The following is a 13,999-nucleotide window of genomic DNA, read 5'->3' as shown; positions in this document are numbered from 1 at the left end:
TTGTTTTTATTATATCAATGTTTGTTGCTGTTGTTTGTTTCAAAGTGCATCTTAATTTTATGACTCATCGGTCACCATATTAATTAATTCATATTAACCAATTTTGATGAACTTGTCGCAACAAAATTATTTTGCATTATATATACACAATGAGAAAAAATAATTTTCTCCTGCTTTGGCATGCAAATTGGCGAGATCAATCAATCGATGATATCAGTCCAGTTGTGGTTATAGGAAGCCGCTTCAAATATTTTCTCTGAAAATAATTTAGGAAATGAAAGGTGGAGAATAGGCAAATGATTACCGATGACATGTCTTGGTGGTCATAAGATTTCATATGAAATAAAAATTGGCGAAATCGACACAGTAATCATGACTGGAGATTCTGTCAACGTTTTTCCGCCTTAGAAAATATATAGAGAACATGTAATCTAGAGATTATTATTATTATTTTTTTTTTTTTCGAAAAATGGAAGATGATGAAATGAAGGCTTGCTATTATTATTTTCAGATCCAGTTTTATACAACTGAAATCTTAAATATGGTTCCATTAATTTTGAATTTGCTAAGCGTCACTGTATGCTTATTTCTAACTATCAAAGAGATCTCATTGCACTGAAATTTTTAAATATTAGACATTTTAATTTTTAGGTTTTAGGGAATTATTAAATTAAATTATGTAAGAGTAATGAAATAAAAACGGGCTCTAACAATTAAAAAAGAATTTAATACACAACCACTTATACGAAACACTACACTTACAATCACACACATTTATTCAATATTTATATTTACAAGATTAACATGAGTAAATCTCGCTGTCAGTAGGTTTCACCTGCTTACAGTCTTGCGGCCGGCCTCGTACTGCTGCTGTGCTTTTGATTGGCGAGGAGGTTGGCATTTAGTTGGCGCATTGGCTTTAGTTGAGAGTGTAACTTTGTCCATATAATGTTCATATCTAAAGATGTGTAAACGATTTTTTATGAATAAATTTTAGTATTATTATTATTATTGTAAAAAAGAATCAACGGGATTGGTCTACCAAAACTTTCGGGCACACACTCTAATAAACTTATCATGCCAGAGAACACCTTACACGGTATTGGTGTACAATAGTTACGAGATATTAACTTTTGGCGTGAATTTAGCATTTTTACTGAATTTATTGTGTCATCCTTGGCGACTTATTTGGCGATGACTCCCTGGCATGCGTCAATAGTATCCAAAAATCGAATTTGTGCTTTAGTCACGTTTTTCTCAACCGATTCAAACAAAAATTTAACAAAAAACTGTACTTGTAGTCACAAAATCCTTTACCAAATTTGATATATTTAAGTCATTGCGTTTCTAAATTTTTATGCTTACATATTTCTGAAAGTACAGACCGACAGACAATCGACCCGTATTTGAATTTGGCTAACAATTTTGAAGGTATTTTTACTGTAGATGTTAATTATGTGCGCCAAATTTTATTTATCTAATTCTTTTCGTTTTGTAATTCATATTTTGTTAACTTATATTCGAAAAGCCAAACAGAAGGACTTCCTCTGGACAGATTTTACACAAAATTTGGAGAAATCTGCAAATTTGGTGTAAAGATCATATACCAAATTTTAACTATCTAGCTTAAAGCGTTTTTAAATTATCTTTGTCACAGACAGGCATTTTTTGAAAATGTTTTTTTTGAACTGGAGGGAGGAGGGCCTAAAACGTAGAAATTCATCAAAATTTCGAGTTCAATTTTTTTTAGGATTACTTTACTTTCTCCGTGCTATGAAAGTAAAACGCATCCAAATTATTTAGGGGAATTCAAAGCATGCAATATTTCATTTTTACTTTAAAATTATTTATCATTTACGTGTGTTAAAAATTAGTCTTATTTATTAATTTATTTTTATTTGTTGTTTTAAATACTTTATTTATTCCATAATTGTGTTTAGTTTAATTTAATGCTTATTATCTTTGTTTTTCTGGAACTTGCTTTTATTTGGTTTGTAAAATATCAAGTTCTGATTTAAACATAATTATTTTAGTAACTCACAGCGTCCTATTTTTGATTGCCCCTAATGCTGTTTCATTCCATTATATTAAGAAATTTTGAAGTTTCATTCCATTATATTAAGAAATTTTGAACTTCGCAGTCTATTTTAGATCGAATTAGAATTTTTTCCCCTTGTGCCTTTTCCTTCCTATATTCCTTTGCTTTTAAATATTTATCTATACGGAGTCCCTTTATGTAAATATTTGCCTTCCTTCCAGATACAAGTAGATTATTTATTAATAGATTATTCATACTATAATTACGAATTTGCTTTAGGAAATGCATTTTAAAAATAAATAATTTTTAAATAAATTTCGAAATTCCCGCCTAGGTTATAGTAAACTAAATTAGAAATAATAAAATATCACCTCATTTTTATCGCCTACATTTGATTTCTCCCTTCCCCCTCCCCTCTACCCTTAGTTTTTGATAATTGCCAACAGATGGCAGCAGGATGCTGACGGAAAAAGAGTTTTACGCTAAGTCTGTTCCATTAAAATAACAGCTAGAAAATCGAGTGTCAGCTGTGCCGCAGGAAATCGATGTAGCCAATCAGAAAACGGCACTGGCATTGTGTTCATCCGGGTTCTGCGATACTGACCTTCCTTCAAACATTCTGCGCTCATGATCCTTGTTTTGCGACGTTCCCGCAGGATGTTTATGCGAAGTATTATCGAATAAAAATATCACAAATACTATTTCCGACACAGCCTTACTATATAGGACTCCAGAAAAATAAACTTAGACTTTAAGAAACTATAAATTTAAATTATCTCGAATTTTAACATTTGTTTTGCGCTCACGTGATTTAAATTGGCTTGAATGGACTCTGGAAATGGAAACTTTAACCCTGGCACTTTAAAAAAAATCGAAGAAATTATACAATAAGTAATAAACTTATTATAAATATTAAAATGTGTTTTAATGAAACGAGTGGCGCAGTAATGATAAATTGCGTCAAGATATAACTCTCTCTTTGCTTCTGTTTGTTGTTAAAATCAAATTAAAATTGATTTTAGCTGCGTTTGAAGTAAACAGACTACTTTTAGATTATTTTGTTTACGTGGTACCCATCCTTACAGTGCTAGATTAATTTATAAGCTTAACAAACTATAACAGAGTGCTCAAGACTATGAAAGTTATATATATTAAATGTGTTGTGTAAATGGGCTGATCGTATTCGTATCTCTAAACCTCATCGAGTGCGGCATTACCCTCCCTCCATTTTTGATGCTGTCATAAATATAATACGACTATGTTTTCTTTTCTTTTTTTTTTTTTAATTCCTCGTGTGCGAAGAAAACAAAGAAAATGTATTATAATCACCACCATCATCATCAAATAATAAGATAATAACAGGAATTCGAGATTTCGACGAATCTCTAGTCTCAGACCAACCCGAATCCAAAAAACACATTTTTGGAGCTATGTTTATCTGTGAACGCAATTCCTGTCTATTAGGTTGTCTTTGTCTTAGGTTCTCTATGTCTATCTGTGAACGCAATAATGATAATAACAGGAATTCGAGATTTTGCCGAATCTCTAGTCTCAGGCCTACCCGAATCCAAAAAACACATTTTTGGAGCTATGTCTATCTGTGAACGCAATTCCTATCTATTAGGTTAAAACAACCCATATTTTATTCAGCAAAATGGCGAGGGGCCCCAGAATCCTGTGGAATGGAGACATCATTAAGAGAAACAAATCTATTAAATATCTAGGAGTCCACATTGATGATCAATTAAACTGGCTAGAACACATAGAAAAACAAGGAGAAAAGGCCATTAAAATGCACCAAAACCTTAAAAGAATCGCCGGCAGCACATGAGGAATCTCTCAGAAACACAAAAGAGTTCTCTACAAGACAGTAGTTGAGAGAATGCTCGCCCATGGTTCTTCAGCGTGGTGTCTAAACCCAACATATAGAATGAAGAGGAAGCTCTCCACCATTCAGAGACCATTTCTTCTCTACATTTCAGGTGCTTACCGCACAACTCCAACAGCAGCGCTACAAACCATTCTCGGCATTCCACCCCTGCACCTGCAATTACAGTTTGAAGCCAGACTAACGACAATATATCGCCTAAGAATCCCTCTTCCTCATAATATAACAGAGATACAACCAGAAGATCTAGAGAAGAAAGCAACTGGTTGGTCTACTCACCCTTCACAGCATCTCAATCCCAACCAAATTTCATTGGAAGATGAAGGAATAAATTTATCTCAAATAAATTATATCAATATCTTCACAGATGGCTCAAAAACAGAACATGGAGTTGGAGCTGCGTTTTGTGTTCTGTTCAATGATACCTGGTCCTACCACTGGTCTGCCAAATTGAATGACAACAATACCGTTTTCCAAGCTGAACTCATTGCACTTCATGAAGCAGTAAAATATACATCGCAGTTTTCATTCAACAATACTTTTAAAATACATGTTGACAATAGAGCTAGTATCATGGCATCTTCAAATCCAAAGAGCACAAACCAAAAAGCAAGAGAAATTTTAGGTGTCCTGCTTTCAAAACCAACAATAAAAATCTCATGGGTTAAAGCGCATGCGGGCAATATAGGCAACGAAAAAGCAGATCAACTGGCAAAGGACGCAACGCAAAATGGGCAATTTTATATGCAAACAAAGATACCAAAACCACATATAAAAGCCCTCCTCCGGAAAGACATGCTTGAGGAATGGCAAGGATATTGGAGCAATGGTGTCACAGGCAGAAAAATTTTTAATATCCTACCTTCAGTCAACCTTAATCCCACTAACTGGAACAGAGAGGAAATTATTTTCTTCTCAGAACACGGCCCTTTTCCTGCCTACCTCAAAAGGTTCAACCTGTCTGAGAGTGACCAGTGCAGTTGTGGTGGGATAGGCACCGCACTTCATTATGCTACGGAATGCATCCTTACAATCTCCTGGCATATGAAAAAACCATCACCAAGCCATGAACAGGAATGGCTGAAAAGAGTCACCAGCAACTTCCTTTCCAGACAAAAAATCCACAGAATAATTAAATTTATAAGTGGAAATAGAGACCTATTCTCGCCTCCATAGCACTCAACATCAAGTCTCATACCAAAAAAGACTAAGGGAAAAAACAAGCACTGCAGTCTCCTGTCACACATTTCAATCAAACAGAGATTGTCTTCATTTCCATTTCTCAAATCATTTTCCATCTGATTTTTTTTTAACTGCATCCTGATCTACTATAACATAAAAAATGTAAACACAGATTATATGTATATTTTTACAAATTTTATCTCTCAATCTGCATTATATTTCTAAGTTAATTACTACAAATTATATTTCTAAGTTGAAAAATTATGTAAACGGTCTCATCATAATATAATTTCTTATATAATTGTAAATTTTGTAAATAGTTATTTTTGTTTCGTTTTCCTACTGTAAATATTTTGTTAATTAAATAAAATTCCCGTAACATGCCTACCAAACCGTTCAGTGACCAGAATGGTCACGGATACGGGGGTATGAGACGGCGTTCTGTTCTGTGTCTTAGGTTGTCTCTGTCTATCTGTGAAAGCAATAATGATAATAACAGGAATTCGAGATTTCGACGAATCTCTTGTCTCAGACCTACCCGAATCCAAAAAACACATTTTTGGAGCTATGTCTATCTGTGAACGCAATTCCTATCTATTAGGTTGTCTGTGTCTTAGGTTGTCTCTGTCTATCTGTGAAAGCAATAATGATAATAACAGGAATTCGAGATTTCGACGAATCTCTTGTCTCAGACCTACCCGAATTCAAAAAACACATTTTTGGAGCTATGTCTATCTGTGAACGCAATCATTCAAAAATGCTTTAATCTAGATGGGTGAAATTTGATATTTAAATTATCGCACACCAAATTTGTTGATTCCTATGAAATTTTGAAGGGAAGTCTGTCTGTCCGGCTGTCATTCTGTGCATGAACACGATTGTGGAAAAACTCTTGAAGCTAGCCTAATGAAATTTGGGATTTGGTTTTTATATCGAATTTGTAGGTTTCTATCAAATTTAGAACGAAGTCCATTCATAGGGTATCTTTTGTATGTCTCTCTGTTCGATTAAAAAAAATCACATTAACTACATAATGCGTTTTTTTTCTTTTTTTTTGTCGTGTGACTATTTTAAGCCTAATTTTAGCGCAGTAGCTTCTGAGGGTAAAGATCCCTGAGCACCCGAGGGCAGAAGTCTGACTTCTAGCTCAAATGAAGATAGCACACACACACTCGCATGCACAACCCCTTTTTGCATGGGGGCTCACGCACCTCATAGAGAGAGTTCAAGGAACAGAACAACCATGCCCGAACCCGGAGCGTCTAGATCACGGTGAAGACGCGCTATCCCTAGGCCAGGACGCTAGCACGTAATGCGTTTATAATATGAATAAAATTTAGTACATGATTTTTGCTTCTAAAGTGTAGATCTTTGTCTCCTAAATTGAGATCTTTGTCAAAATCTTGAACCCGATCATTCGAGGGCTTGACTATCTTTTTCTCTTTTTACTCTCGCACTTGTAAACGTTATAACTCTAAAATGAGACAACTTAGATACAGGAAAATTAGAATGGGGATTTTATTACGAAAATTCCAGATTTGTCTCAAATTTTGGTTTCAATCGGGCAATAAAAATGCATCTAATATACATATTCGTTTTTTGTTTTCCCACTATAATACATAGTGCAAAACTCACACGTGCGATACCCTTGAAAATAAAAATCTGAGCCCCTATGCAATTATTATACAGGCAAGAGGAGAGTAATATTACTATGCTCAGACATTAACTCTAATATGCCCCATTGTTGTTATACATTCAGCCAGCGCAATCACACCAAGATTCTTCTTCTCAAAAGAAAGCGAGAACCGGCTTATTGAGTCGGACGACTTCCCATCCTCCTGCTTAAAGTGCTCTTCTTATATCCAAATCCATTAGCCAAGTAATTAGAGTGGAGACAGATTATTTCAATGGGAATAATAAATTTCTAAATGTTACTGATTAAATATTACTTATTACTAAATTATTAAAGAAAATTACTGATACAGCTATTTTATCGCCCCCCCCGCAAAGTAAATAAAAATTTTGTTGTTACGTAATGTGCAGAGTCCGTAAGGAAAAGTTTAAGAATTTCCATTAAATAAGAATCATTCCGCGTCTATTCCTCGATGGTGCAGCATTACGTAAATATCCGTTATAACGTAATATCTGATGTTTTTTCTTGCCTAGTAACTGGCATTCATGCGTAATCGCCGTCAAAAAAGATTTATTTCAAGCAGCGGAAGATATAAAATGATACTTAAATCTAAAAATAATCTGATGCGATACCTTTTTGCTTTGAGATGATATATTTTAAAATGAAGATCAATATTCCCCCACGTCGAAGGGAAAAATTGCAAAATAATATTCGTTTTGACGTAGTCAGCTTTGTATTAAAAATCACATTATATATTTCTGTCAAAGAATTTTTGAAACTTCTGGTAGAGAATTTCATGAACTTCTTTTTTTGAAAGTTCGTCCATTTAAATAGTAACATTGAATACACGACGTGAAAACTTTGTTTTTCAAATATTTTTCTATTAATTAAATGTGGTCCATCTATTCGAAATCTGTACTAATTTTATTTTATTAAACCCATTAACTGTCAGATTGCCGGCGTCTGGCATTGGGGTAGCGCGTCTTCCCCGTGATCTGGGCTTCCCGGGTTCGAATCCCGGTTCGGGCATGGTTGTTCTTCATCTGTGTTCTATCTGTGAGGTGTGTGAATGTGCCCCCATGTAAAAAGGGGTTGTGGAAGGGAATGTGCGAGTTTCATCTTCATATGAGCTAGAAGTCACACTTCTGCTCTCGGGTGCTCAGGGGTCTTTACCCTCAGAAGCTACTGCACCCCCTTTCCGTGGTAACGCGGACACGACATAATCATCATCAACTGTCAGATTAATTTTTTTTTTTTCATGTTAAGCTATATATATGCATGCTCAAAAAGTTGGCTAACAATATAATTATATTCAAATCATGTTTTGTTTTGAAAATATGTCATAGTTCTGAAAAAAGGCTATCGTTTTAAGATGATCGATAAAATCATTTTAATAAAACACAGAAGACTGAATAATTAACAGATTGTTACTATAGCCTCTAAATTACATATTTATGGACGGTATTTCATTATAATATAAAAACTAAATGAAAAATATAATGATTCAAATATGACAATTCTGTTTCGTTCAACGAATCTCAAATTTGTTCGCTTGTTGTAAACAAGCGAAGTACAGAATATGCACTTTCTGCTACACATTGACTGATGATCTAGAATGAAATTTAACTATCAGGCATATACCAAATATATTTTGGGCGCCAAACGATGTACGTAAAATTCCCAATTGGGAATCAAGGCAGTTAACGGGTTAATGGACGGAAAATGAAATGTGATTGTTATGATTATGCTTTTCATTCAATAATCTTTTCATAAATTTAAATTCGAATTTTAAAGATTAAAAAATCAATCAGGCGCACCAAATATATTTTTGGCGCCAAGTGATGTACGTAAAATTACCAAATGGGGATCGTGGCAGCTAATGGGTTAATGGATTGAAAATGGAATATGGTTGTTATAATTATGGAGATACATTTAATTTCAGTAACCTTTTCATGAATTTAAATTCGAATCTTAAACACTACAAACTCTAGATGAAAATAAATTCATTTCAATATTGGTGATAAAAACAAAGGAATTTATGTCGTTTCTAATGGCTCTTATCTAGATAACCCCACTGACTTTAAGAGGTCATTTGGGGTTTAAGCCAAGGGTACTTCTCTTGTTTTTCAATAGCGCCATTTAGACCCAAGAGAACAACTTAGCTACACACTCGTCACAACCCTTTTTACGGGGAGGCCTTCATTCACAGATCGTAATTTACCTGAATCAGAGATCGGTCACACCTGGTCCAGTACCCCCAGTGGCATTGCTCTCGACATGGAGGACTTTGTAACCACGACAGATTTATACGCGCGTCAGCCACCACACACACGAAGAGTCTTCAGCCGACGGGGTTCGAGCCCTCAACTTAAGGACAGGAATCCAACGCCCTACCAACCAGGCTATCCCGGCCCTAAGGAATTTATTACTTCTGGCTTATGCTACATCGAATGCGCTTGAACAATTTTATTTTGCATGCCAATGCACTTCTTATTGGAGTATAAACGATATGACGTCACGATGCAACGTCAGACAGCGTGCATTTTGATGTTAGGTAATGTATCAGTTAAGCTTATCACGACACTGTTACGTCGAATGAATTAAGGTGGGTTCACACGAGGCTAACAGTTGAGCGCAATTGTTGTCTCTCTACTGTTGTTCCTGTATTGTCCCTGTGTGAACAGTTGAGACAACGTCGATGGGACAATGGTTAACAGTTGTCCCGACGGGACAACCATTTGCCATTGTCCCGTAGCAGTCACGTGATTTTCCTAAAGTAGGCGTGACCTTCTATTGCGCGCAATAGTTGGCTTCATGTGAACCCACCTTTACACTAACTGTCCAGAAGAAGCTTAGACCAAATATGCAGCATGGTTGAACATTTTTTGTGCTATTTAGAAGCGGAGCATGCTTCATTTCATCACGACTTATTCATCTTCATTCTTCGAGAGGAACCTAGCAGAGATATAGAGTAATTCAAACAGCTGAAAAGATTTCTGGAACTCATGGTGTCCTAGTGACTGGAGAGTACAAGAGGTGTATATATAAACTTTTGCGCCAATTTTTGAGGATGTCATAGAAATAAAACGTGCCACTTTTTAAAGCAAATGATGAGATAACAAAAGAACTTGAAATATCCGAGCGACATTTGTACTTTTTAAGGTAAGTGATGACGTTAAAAAGTCGTTTTTATTAGTTGTTATATTATTTGTGCACTTCATTCTCATACTTTATTTTGTTGCTAAAATTTTCATTTTGCTGACATTTATCGTGCCTTGTATAACGTTGTGGGAGTTCTGCAAGTAAATATATCATTAAAATCTTTTATGTTAAGAATCAGAATACCTTAGGGATATTTTGACTTACTCGTTAGGAGTATTTGAATAACATTCGAAATGCTACTCGGTATACATGTTAGATCGAAAGATATGAATTTGTTTTCGAAAATAAACTATTGTGTTATTGCAATCTTGTTTAAATCGTATGTATGAAAGTCTATTAAACATCCTGTTTTTAAAATGTATTCGAATCATAAAAACGTAAGTTATAACCGGCAATGTTATATTTCATTTCTGTTTTTGTATTCTGAAAGGTTAGCTTTATCTAATTTACTTTCATTTGTTGCGTTCGCTTCTAAATAGAATCAACAAATGCCTTTTGCAATTTTTCGTTGTGCGAAGCATGACTCATATGAAAGGAGATCGTTTTCCAAACTTCCACATCTCTATGAGAGTAATTGAATCATAATGATATTTTATCTGCATTATACCCATATATACAACTACCTGTTAATGGAAATGAGTCTCGAATCCGCAACTGAATAAACGAAACCTTGCCCTTACACTCTTAGTCTTCCAATTTATTTAACCTCTTAATTAGATGACATTTCCGGGTTGGGTATTTATTGTTATTCTAATCGCTATAATAAAATGGGCCCGTGGGGGCCTGGTGGTATGGTCTCGACTTTGGAATCGAAGGATTTCAGGTTCGAGACCCGATTTCACCGATGAACCGTCGTGTAAGCGGGTCGTGCACGTTTAATCCGTCAGGGCCAAACGTCCACAGGCTGGTGAGGTATGGAAGTTTGGAGAGGGACTGCCAGATCAGGTGTCGTCCTCTTCATCTAAGTTCGGTTCAAAATGACCAGGTCCGTCCCAAAATAGTCCTAGTGTTGCTCTAAAACGGGATGTTAATATAACTAAACTAAACACTAACATAAAGTACACTTGATATATTAATGTTTTATCAAATAATTCGTTGCATTTTAAAATGCCCTAACACTTTCGCATCATTTCAGATTTAAATACTAAAAATTCAATAGTACGATGCTCGTGTCAGAAATGTCATTAAAAGGCAAGGAGTTAACGCTATGTTTAGTAAATACATTATTACCTACAACCATGATTCTGAAATAATGGTTCTTGTTCATAAATTTCCATCAAAACTTTTAAAATCCGGGGAAGATCAAAATAATTATCGTTTAAAATTGTTTTTAGTTGGTACGTTTAGCATTATATCAACCTATATTAATAGTTTACTATCTAAAAGGTTTAATCTAATTCAAATTAATGTGTTGTTCGTGTACTCAATATCTTATTAAGTAGAGTCGAATTGACTGTGATCATTATTCCACTACAGTTTAATTTGCAATTAAAAGTAAGTATCCCTCTCAAAAGTGTAAATAAACGCATTTTATTCTGTAACTTTAGCCCCTGCATCACACACAAACCTTTCGTAGCTGCCTCCTACATAGTTTTAATTTCTAATTAGAATTCAACACCGTCTCGGGAACTAACTGAAAATTAAACGAATTAAACTCATCTAAAATTAATTCTCACTGTATATTCTTGCAGCGCGACTTGGGGCAACGTTAGCTCGAAAATTGCTGGACAGATTTAACCGTATGCATATAAACTTGTAATGAGTTATTGAATTCCAAAACAGCCTTTAAATGGATGCGAAACACTACTCACTTTCAACTCTTCAGTGATTCGGGTTCAAATTATTAAGCACCGAATTATTAACAAATTTACTGTGGGGTTATACCATACGAGAAATAAGTTAGGAGCCGTTAACTGTCAAATTAGGAAACACTCTACTATTAAATTGTATGTGAAACATTTAACCCTTTTACATTCTTATATGTATTATAGACTCGAAAGGAAATGTACACATTTTATGGAATACGTAATATTTCTAGAAAAAGTATGGAGAATTTTCTCTAATATTTTAAAAAGATTTGAAAAATGTTAACAGCACTAAGTAATAAAATGTCTTTTGGGGACAAATTGCATTTAAGTACAAGGTGAAAATGCAAGTGCGTCATTCTTTTTAGGAAAAAGTAACACAGCCACATTTTTCTTTTTTCTTTTGTCAAAATTAATTATTTTTGATCGATTATGCTTTCAAATACATCTTTTCAGTGAATTCCTTTAACCGAAAACCGTAATAATTATGTGTAAATGCTTTTAATAATATTCAGATCGCAGGTTTCGAATGTGCGATCACTTAGTTAAAATTTGTAATAAATATTTATTAACTTTATAACGCACCAATCAAAAGCAGATTTTGCCTTTTTATATTCATGATCGCATTACGTCACATATTGGCAGTCTGAAAAACTTCTAATTCATTTGACACACTTTACGAAAGTTAAAATACATATAATCTAGCACGTAACTGCGCATTGTCTAATGCCACATTCTGATGTCATGTTCTTTTATCTACTGCGTCTAAATTTCAAGACGCCTTGGACACACGTATTATCAATTTCGGTTGACCCTAAGTGTCCCTAAACTTATATCCCTAAAATCATGCAAAATCGATTTCTTGATCATGATAATTGGATTATTTCTTCCTTTAAGAAAAGGATTTTTAATATCTGAAATCATTTCTGCGTCATGTCAACGAATCGACTTACAGGAAAGTTGCGATTTTAATTTTTCTAATAGTGTTTTAAATATATATATATTTAAATATTTTTAAGTTTTCTGTGTTTCTTTACGTTTAAGTGGAAATGAGAATCAGCTATTTATAAAAAAGAATTCGGCATTATTTCAGGGAACTAATATTATTGTTACTAATCCATATATAATTATTTGTTAATTATTTCTGTCCTTCAGACGAATGGTTATACTGAGACTGTAAAAAAAAGTATAAAGCTTTCATTAAAGATGAAAGCAATATTGTGCTAGAAGAAAAGGAATAGCCTCTTGGATAACTCTAGCTATATTATTGAGAGAAAATGACTTTTTGTTACTATGCTTTTGGGTTGACATATTTTTTCTCTTTTCGTTTAGTTGTAAACCTACGAAGAGAAAAGGTATGAGAAAATTGTTGAGAAATTATTAAATTTAGATAAAAATGATATGATTAAGGTTAAATTAAAAGCTCAGTTCTGAACATACCCTTTTTTGCTTTGAAAGCTGAGTGAAGAATCTGTTAGAAGTATTAATTCTAGTTAATCAAATACAGTGCGTGTTTTAATTAACATACAATTTGGAAATAACATCTTGCAATCTCGCTAGATATCTCTATGAATATATATAATTAAAAGGAATATAAAAGGAAAGTGTTTTAGTCGCTTCTATTTTTATTCAAAAAATCGTCATACACTGGGATCATGGGATTTAACGCCGGTGAACTTTGTTTTTAAATCTTGTATTTATGCCAACACGATCATTTACGCATTGAAAGAGGAAATTGAACATTGTGCTGATGAAATTCTGTCGGTTATGCAAAACGATTAATTAGGAAAGAAAAGTAAAAGAAGTCCATCGTATTTAAATCGCCATGATCTGAATTTTCAGTCCTGATCACTTGAGTAAGAAATAACACGCCCAAAAAATGATTTGTGCAGTAATTGAATTTGTTACCAACCATAGTATAGTATAGAATTAGTACCAACCATATTTTCTACGAAAATTACCAAATGTAGCTGCTAAATTTTCATTTTAAATTTTGAAAATTATCGCTTATCTCGAAGAGGTATTGTAATGGTCATTTTATTCACCAGATATGTATCCATGCAGTTTCTATTCTTGGTTTATATAAAAAATCTTATTTAAAAATGGCTAAAGGATTTATTAACTTCAAAAAAATCTTAAGTTAAACCATCTTCGTTCCACTCAGGACTGCTTCATTTTCACATGTGCATGATGTTGGATAACTCAAGGTAATATAATGCATTATTATTTAATGTCTTACGCAGGGTTCTTTGAATATTTCAAGCATGAAATTTTAATTAGATTATACAGAC

General features: G+C 33.9%; 1 protein-coding gene across 5 annotated transcripts in view; it reads left to right on the top strand.

Moving 5' to 3' along the window:
- LOC129956829 (inaD-like protein) overlaps positions 1-13,999 on the top strand; it is a 924,555-nt gene that overhangs the window by 640,420 nt on the left and 270,136 nt on the right. The window lies entirely within an intron of this gene.

Source organism: Argiope bruennichi, chromosome 2 (genome assembly GCF_947563725.1).
Source record: "Argiope bruennichi chromosome 2, qqArgBrue1.1, whole genome shotgun sequence".
NCBI lineage: Eukaryota > Metazoa > Arthropoda > Arachnida > Araneae > Araneidae > Argiope > Argiope bruennichi.
This window is presented reverse-complemented; position numbering and strand designations above follow the sequence as displayed.